This window comes from Heterocephalus glaber, unplaced genomic scaffold (genome assembly GCF_053883595.1).
Source record: "Heterocephalus glaber isolate CG9 unplaced genomic scaffold, H.glaber_assembly_v1.0 deba00000546, whole genome shotgun sequence".
NCBI lineage: Eukaryota > Metazoa > Chordata > Mammalia > Rodentia > Bathyergidae > Heterocephalus > Heterocephalus glaber.
The window spans coordinates 29,199,631-29,208,084 of record NW_028258147.1 but is presented as its reverse complement, the minus strand read 5'-3'; the positions used below and the strand labels follow the sequence as shown (position 1 = coordinate 29,208,084).

Below are 8,454 nucleotides of genomic sequence, written 5' to 3'. Positions count from 1 at the left end.
AGAAAAAATTACATCGATACTGAATGTGTGAGACTTCTGTCCTTGTCATTATTCCTTACACAATATGACAACTTTTTACATAGTGTTTACATTGTATTAAGTATTATAAATAGTCTAGAAATGATTTAAAATATAAAGAGAGTGTGGGTAGGTATGCAAATACAGTGCTGTGCCATTTTATATAAGGGGCCTGAGCATGCATGAACTTTAGTAGGGGAGGGGGTTCCTGACAGGTGCAGAGGAATGACTGTATAACCAATAAGCAATTAAACAAAAACTTTACTTTTTCTGCATTAAATCTTTTATTTTATGTCAGTGTCTCAGTATATAGCAGGTTTTGGATAGTACATGTAGCAAAGCATTTGTAAATGTATACACTAATACAATTTATTGATGCATCCTGGCTCATAATTGGGGTATGGAATTGCATATACCCAGTGACTTGTGTGTATTTTAGTACCCCTTACCCCCATTAATGTATGCATTTTCACTGGCTACATAGGATATCAAGGAACACTTTGATTGCTGCTACAATCTCACTACAGGCAACCTACTATGTGTCTATGTGTACTACTGCTAGATTAAAACAGAATTTAAGGATGTCTGAAGTTATTATTATCAATTCCAGGAATCCTTGGATTGATAAATGGGATAGATACTTCCTATGAAACTCTGAACAGAATATGAACATGTATTTCATTCTGGGGGTTCAAGAGAGAGTAAAGGTAGAAATTAACAAATCAAATAGCAGATTCAGGCAAGAATAGCTTGCATTCTCTCTCCTTTTCTCTTGCTCTCACTCTCTCACGCTCTCTTGCTCTCTTCTTTCTCTGTCTCCTTCCTTCCTTCATTTCTGCAAAGACTTATTCTGCACAGAGGAGAGGGGCTCAGTCCTTCTTGGCAGCTGCTTTCCTTATGGCAGCCAGCACGTTGCTCAGCTCCTCAAGTTTCCTCTTGGCATGGATGTGCATCACTACCCTTTTCTTGACGAACTTGGGGGCCCATTTGTCCTTGGAGACTTTGAGCAGCTCCATAGCCTGCCCCTTGTAGACAGTAAAGCCGCTCACCTCCCAGATCACGTCCCACATGAATTTGCCGTGGCTCAGTTTGCTCACGTTCTTGGTCACCTTGTGGTCCTTGTTGAGGTCCCCTGGGGTAGCGAAGAGCCACTGTGGCTGCTTCTCATCAATGGCTGCTGCAGCAGAAGGACCAGCTAAATAGCTATATTTCTATAGAAAAAATTAACTCAGAATACACTATTGGATGCACTCTTTCCCTATACTTTCTCGTTATCTCGTTATTTGAGTCTCTGACTGCTTCAGGGTGCACTGTTTTACAACTGTTTCACACCTGATATTGAAGAGTTTCAGATACTTTCAGGGTCATGTTATAGATTGCTGGCAGTTAACTTTCACAGTAAACTTAGAGAGCATGAGGGAAATTTTCAGCACTGAGAAAAACAGATAAATCAAAGTTATTATCTTTGCTACCGTGAAAATACTTTTAATAAAATTACCCTTGAAACTTGTCAATTAGGCACAAACACAGAGGGTTAACTATCTAATAATGAAAATTGCCTAGTAATTTTTCCTAACTTAAAAATGGAAAAGACTGAATAAATGAAGAGATTAGAAAAAGAGATAGGCATAAAAATGAAAAGCAAAAAGATAAAAACAGAACCACCCTCTTTTCTCCTAAGTAGAATAATCACTGGGTGGCATTTAATAAAAAGCACTTGTCTACCTAAAGATTTTCTTTTGTACACCAGATAAGAAGGTGAAATGAATGTAGCAGTGGGTTCTAGTGATGTTTCATTTCTTTGTGATTTTCTTTTACTAGAGTTATTTAAGTCCAACCTAGACCCAAATGACACAACGTAGGAGAAATATTCTTTAGAGTTTTCTGTTCTATTATTGGGTTTCATTTCTCTTCGAAGTCTTATGTTGAACATTTGGCATGCCTTTTGCAAATTTTATAGACCTTCAAATGTTTTTTTTCCAAAGGGATTTCACATGTAATTCACTTCTACTTTCACAGTAGCCTTGAGAAGTAACTATGTCAGGCAGTTGTGGGTGGCCCTTGATTTTTATATATTTTCCTTGTATTTAACTTGAGCTTGCTCATATTCCATATTGGCATTCCTACTCCACCCTTTATTGGTGACTTTGAGCAGTGATGTGGTGGTGGCACTGCTGCCAGCCACTGCTGTTACGAGGAAAGGGTCTGGCCTTTGAGAGCTGGTATGAACAAAACCAGGTATGAGCCCCCCCACCTCTCCCAAGGACTAGCAATATCCAGCTGTAGATTCGCTGGCTCATTGTGTTGTCATCTCCTCTAGCCTGGGCAATTCCTTTTTCTCCTTGTTGCATCCTTGCAATCCTTACTCTCTCCATGGGTAGAGACAAAACATTGGGTTACTTAACCTTTGGCTGTAGTCCCTGTAGGCAAATGTGCTCCTGAGAGAGGGCTATGTCTGGTAAGCTCTCTCACATCCATGAAAGACAAATAGCTCCCTCACCTGCCCTCCATGTGATTGAGTCAGAGGGAGGTAGAATGACAGGAACCACAGAGCTTTTATATTGTTTATCTCCTGGGGAATGGATGCCCACTTTCAATACATTCATTTTGAATAAAAGATACTCCTTGGATACTGTTTGATAGATTAATACACTGAGGCCTAAAGAGTCTACTTTAATAATCATAGCTTGCTTTTGCTTAGAGTTTTAAAATTATTTTTTAAATCCCAGATCATTCTTTTATAATTTGGAATTTACTCTCACAATAACCTTAAAAGATAAAGAAGACATGGGGAAACCTGACTTCCTAAGTTCCTATTTGACACACGCTATGTAAAATTATGTCATTACTGGAGTAGTCAAAATTTTCCATAGTCAAAATAAAATCTCTTTCTCCCCCCACATCTCTCTCTACACATACATACACACAGAGAGAGTTGGACACAGACAGAAGCAAACTTGCCACTCTTTATAAAACAAACAACTGCACTCACTAGGCATTTACCATGTGCTAAATGCTTTGCATGTATTGTTTCATCTACTCTTTACAACAGCCTCTAAAGATGTGCTATCATGATCCCATTTTACATTGACAAATATGAGACAGAGAGGTTAAGAAATTTAATTATGATCCTATGCCTAATAATTTTATTGCATGGAAAAATCTCTAACACTATAATTCCTATACCCCATGGAAAAGAAAAGAAAATAATTGGGACTTTAGACATTATCATTTCCATTGCTCTTGCTTTCTTTGTATTCTTAAACCAAAAGATACATACAATGATATCTCTTTTAGTTGTAATGATTTCTTTATATCAACACTTCTTTTCCTTTAGTGAGTCTCACTGTTCTTTGAGATATGTTGATATCTGGGGTGGGAGGTCAACATCGGAGCAAGGGAAATTCAGGGCAATTTGCTCTAATAGAAAGCTTAACTTCACTAAGGCACTTAAAGACAAATAACACGTGTTCTCACTTATATGTGGATGCTAAAGGTAATCTCAAAGAAGTAGTGAATAGAGTAGTGGTTAACAAATCTTGGGAAGGCATAAGGGTAGGGAGATGGAGAGATAATGGCTAACAGGTACAGGGTGCAGTGGAATAGAAGGAATAATTTCGTGTTTTATAGCACAGCAGGATAACTATGGTAGACAACACCATTAACCATATATTTTAAAATAGCTAATAGAGACAATTTTGAACGTTAACACAAAGAAATGATTAGTGTCTGAGTTGATAGATGTGCAAATCACTTTGATCTGATCATTATGTTATATGCATGTATTGAAATGTCACAGTGTAACCACAAATATGTACAATGCAATATGTCAATTTAAAATTTAAAAATATGTTTAAAAAGATAAAGCTTAATTTCATAACCGATGTTAAACATCAATGAGCAATTATTCATGGCACCAGTAAACAATTTTCAGGGAGCTGATCAGGAGATCCTGCCTCACTACTTATTTGTTTTCATTTTTTCTTATCCCTTGTTCTTCACACTCACATAGGTATCTCACACATCTACCTACAGACTATTCTGAAATTTTCCACATTGTTTCTTATCAATTCAAGTCATTTTTGTTAAGTTAAAAGGAGAGGTTAGTAATAACACTAGTATGACAGAAGTAAATGGGAATAATACTGGCCAAATCTTGATTTTGAGATATATTTCTGATGTTCTCTGAAGTTTTTCAGGAGGCTCTCTCCTATCCAGTAGCATGGCATAATGGGAAAGTGCCTGGATAACAGCGGAGATTTTCTAGATGCCAAGGGATTGACCTACATGACCCACACCCAGCAGGTTAGGGATAGTCAAGACCACCATGTGTGGTTGTGCAGGTTGTATATTACTCAAACATGCCACGATGAAAGGGAAATAGGTATTGAAACCCAGCATGCACCATCCTTGCTCAGTCATGTGCCCAGGTAAGAGACTGTATCTGCTCTGTGAAAAGTACATTAGTTTCTAATTCACACAAAGGTACCACTTAGGCTGGTGGAATTGCTGAGTACAACTAAGTTCAATCCTTTGTCTAATTTTTCCTAAGTGTTGTTTCCTAATTATTCCCTACTTCATTTCAATTATTTTCTTTTTAGTAGTTTTGTTAGAAATCATGACTCTATATTTTTAAAATCACTTAATCTGTATTCCTTACATAATAGAAAACTTCAGAGAATTGAAACCTGAATCTTCCAAATGCTTAAAATTATACTGAAAGGTTTTATTTTCTTTTCAGTTTGGGCCTCCCTAAGGGATTTTCAAAATCCAATGTATAAAAGACAATAAATGCTTGTGTCTAAACTGACCATGCATTAAAGGGCTTTATTTCTTTTATTCTGTGAGGTGTTCCCTGCATAAAAAGATATTCCTTAGTGCTAAGATTTCTTCAAAGAGTGAAACTTAGAGGACAATTACCTTTCACAAACTTTAAAAATGTATTCCCTGCCCTTGCAGGAGAAATTATTATCTGATGCAATTAATGTTGGACCATAGACCCAAAGAACAATGAATGTTTCAAACACAAATTGCTTTTGAGAATCATCATACTATTTTGGGCTTGAAGACATTCATGTGGGAAATTAACAGAGGATTTTAATAAGAACTCTTTGGGTAAAGAAAATTAGATGAGGAATGCCAGTTTGTCTTGTAAGTTGCTTGAGCAGATCTGTCACAACAGACATTGCCCTAGATTGTGGAACCCTTTCCTTCTAACATCTTTTAATGGTAGTAGAACTTACAATGCCATAATTTCCTTTCATTTCTGACAGTGTTATACTATCTTTATAGACTTACACTGACAGCATTTCATCTCGGCATCATTAGATCATCTCACCTGACTTTTGCATGGTGCAGATCATTCCATTATGATGGTGCTATACAATTATCAGTGAAACATGATCACTGAAAATAGTTAGCACATACAGACATAGCATTCTGCATTTGAAGGGATTTTATAGCTATTAATTAGCCTGCCCAATGCTCCTGGGATCCAGCAAAACTTACTTTTCTATTTTTCACCAAGTGTGATACTGAACAGAGTGACTTAGACAATATTACAGGTCCAGGAAGTGGATGAACTTTTCTTCTTTGGCTTATTTAAGCCTAAGAAAGTTGATCATAAAGACTTAACAGCAAATACTAACTGTCTTGCAAAGCAAGATGTGTGAGAAAATTTCACTTAATTTGGAAGGTCCATTTTTCATATTTTCTATTTACATACTTGTCATGGCAATGAATGAAAATCAATTCTAAGTTTTGTGAAGGTTTTTGTTGATAAATAATCTAGAATTATTTAAAGGCTCTATCTAAACAAAATAGAATTGATTTGCTCTAGGAAAACAACATTCAACTACTAATTACTAATCAGGAAATGATGCAATCTAAGGATGGTACAGAAACAACATTTGGGCTATAGTCTTAATTATCAAGCCTCAATTTCCTTCATATTTTTCCTAAAATATTTCCCAAACATAATACCCCACCAATGACATCGCAGCCTTGGGAGACCTGGTGTTGTCTGGTTAAAAGGATGAACCAAATGTCTTTTTCGAAATCCTATAATTCATCCTGATTTCTATTTTTAAGGTGATGAAATAAATCAGTTGTATGAATTTGTTAGTATTTTATAAATACTCCTGAGCCTCAGTGTTTCTCTTTGTGCAATTATACAGTAAATATCAGGAGGATTATCATGAAGGTAAAATGAGACGGCAGATGTGGATCTCTTTGCTTAATGTTTCAGCATAGTTTTTAACTTAGAAAGGAAGAAGATTTTCTATAACTCTAGAGACCTTCACTGCCTGGGAACTATGAGAGAAATTGTGGTGGTTTGAAAGTGAAACTTTTCAGGAGATATTTCTTTACACTTAGCCCTTCCTCTGGTGGAGAAGGTAATATTACAGAATCATGTGGTTGGGTTATTATTTTCCTTAGATATTCTCTGCATTGATTCAGCAGTAAAAGTGCTGCCAGTGGACGGATCTTATAGATGGATCAGAATCAGTTTATTTAGCTTTGTATATAAATAGGGTAATAACATGACTGATATTAGTACTATTTCACCAAGTTTTCCTCCATCTACCTACCTGCAAAAGGAAGAAACTAAGTGAGAAGAACATACATTTGCTTTTTAATTGAATAAAGACTGAGCCTGCTGCAGACAGGCAGGTCTGCACATGCCCTACCAAGGTCTCAAGCCCTGGTAACAATCCACTGGACACCCCCCTCCCACTCCTCTGTACAGCCAACTGGTTCCACACTACAAAGTTGCAGAGGACACCAGACCATCAGACCACGGTACTGAGTCCCGCCATTCTTGGCCCAGAGGTAGGGACTTATGAGCCACCGTCCCACTGCTCCTGGTCCAGAGGAAGGGGCTTCCCAGCGGCCATCCCTCTTGCTGCTCCCAGCCCACAGGAAAGGGCTTTTGGGTCACCATCCATACCGCTGCTCCCAGCCCCTTTCCCACTTCTTCCAGCTCAGAGGAGGTAATCTGTGTAGGTGCCAACAGCACCTCCCCCCAGTTGAAATGAGAAAACACGTAAATAAGTCTCAAAACCAGACTTCCAGATCACCTACAGCAACCCCAAAGGGAAATGAGACGGAATACTCTGATACTCAACCACCTGGACCCACTGAACTGGCAACAAAAGGGGATCTGGAAAAAATGAAATCAGAAATAATTTCTCAGATAACAGGAGAAATTGTGCTCCTAGTGCAAGACATGATTAATAAATCTAGAGAGGACCTGAGGAACATGATGAAATCCCAACATAGGAAAAAAATAGAATCCATAAAACAGATGCAAATAGATTTCCAGGCCATGAAAAACTCCATTGAAAGTCTACACAGCAGAATGAGCCAATGTGAGGACAGAATTTCAGATATAGAAGATAAGATTGCAATTAATGACCAGGAAAAGAAAAATTGCTTCAAAACTATAAGGGAAAATGAGAAATCAATCCAGCAGCTGCTAGATGATGCAAAGAAGAATAACATAAGACTGATTGGAGTCAATGAAGAAACAGGAGAGAGTGGAGATGACATAAAAATACTCTTCACAGAAGTAATGGCAGAAAACTTCCCAAGCAGGGGAAAAGAACTTGACATACAGATAAGTGAGGCATATAGGACTCCAAATAGCCTTGATCAAAAAAAAATCTACACATAGGCATATAATTGTTAAGATTCCAGAAACTCAACAGAAGAACAAAGTTCTACAAGCAGTTAGAGAAAAGAAACAAATCACATACAAAGGAAAGCCCATGAGAATCACAGCAGACTTCTCAACAGAAAACATCAAGGCAAGAAGAGCTTGGAGTCACACGTTCCAAGCCCTAAAAGAAAACAGCCTCCAACCCAGACTGATGTACCCTGCAAAACTATCTTTCAAAAGTGATGGAGAAATAAGATACTTTCATGAAAAAGAGCACCTTAGGAACTTTGTGAATACCAAACCAGCACTCCAAAGAATTTTACACAATATCCTAGGAACAGACATTGAAGATCACAACCCCAGGAAGCAAAGCAGAATGAACCCATCTGGCATGACAAGAAATTAAATGTAAAGGGGGAGAATCCAACAAAAAGAAAAAGTCATGGCAGTGATAAGTCAATAGGTTTCAGTTATAACCATCAAGGTTAATGGTCTCAATTCACCAATCAAAAGAAATAGACTGGCAGAATGGGTCAAGAAGCAAAATCCAACAATATGTTGCTTACAAGAAACGTACTTAATTCAAAAGGAAACTCATAGACTGAAAGTTAAAGGGTAGAAAACAATACTCCATGCGACAGGAACCCCCCAAAAAGCAGGAGTAGCTATCCTCTTTGCAGATCATGTAGATTTCAAACCAACATTGATTAAGAGAGAAAAAGAAGGACACTACATCCTTGTAAAGGGAACAATCCAAGAGGAAGAGATGACAATCA

At 37.6% G+C, this 8,454-nt stretch overlaps 1 pseudogene; it reads right to left on the bottom strand.

Annotated features, from left to right (window-relative positions):
* Positions 1-597: 597 nt before the first annotated feature.
* Positions 598-2,369, bottom strand: LOC110345455 (large ribosomal subunit protein eL36 pseudogene; annotated as a pseudogene).
* Between the last annotated feature and the right edge of the window lie 6,085 nt (positions 2,370-8,454).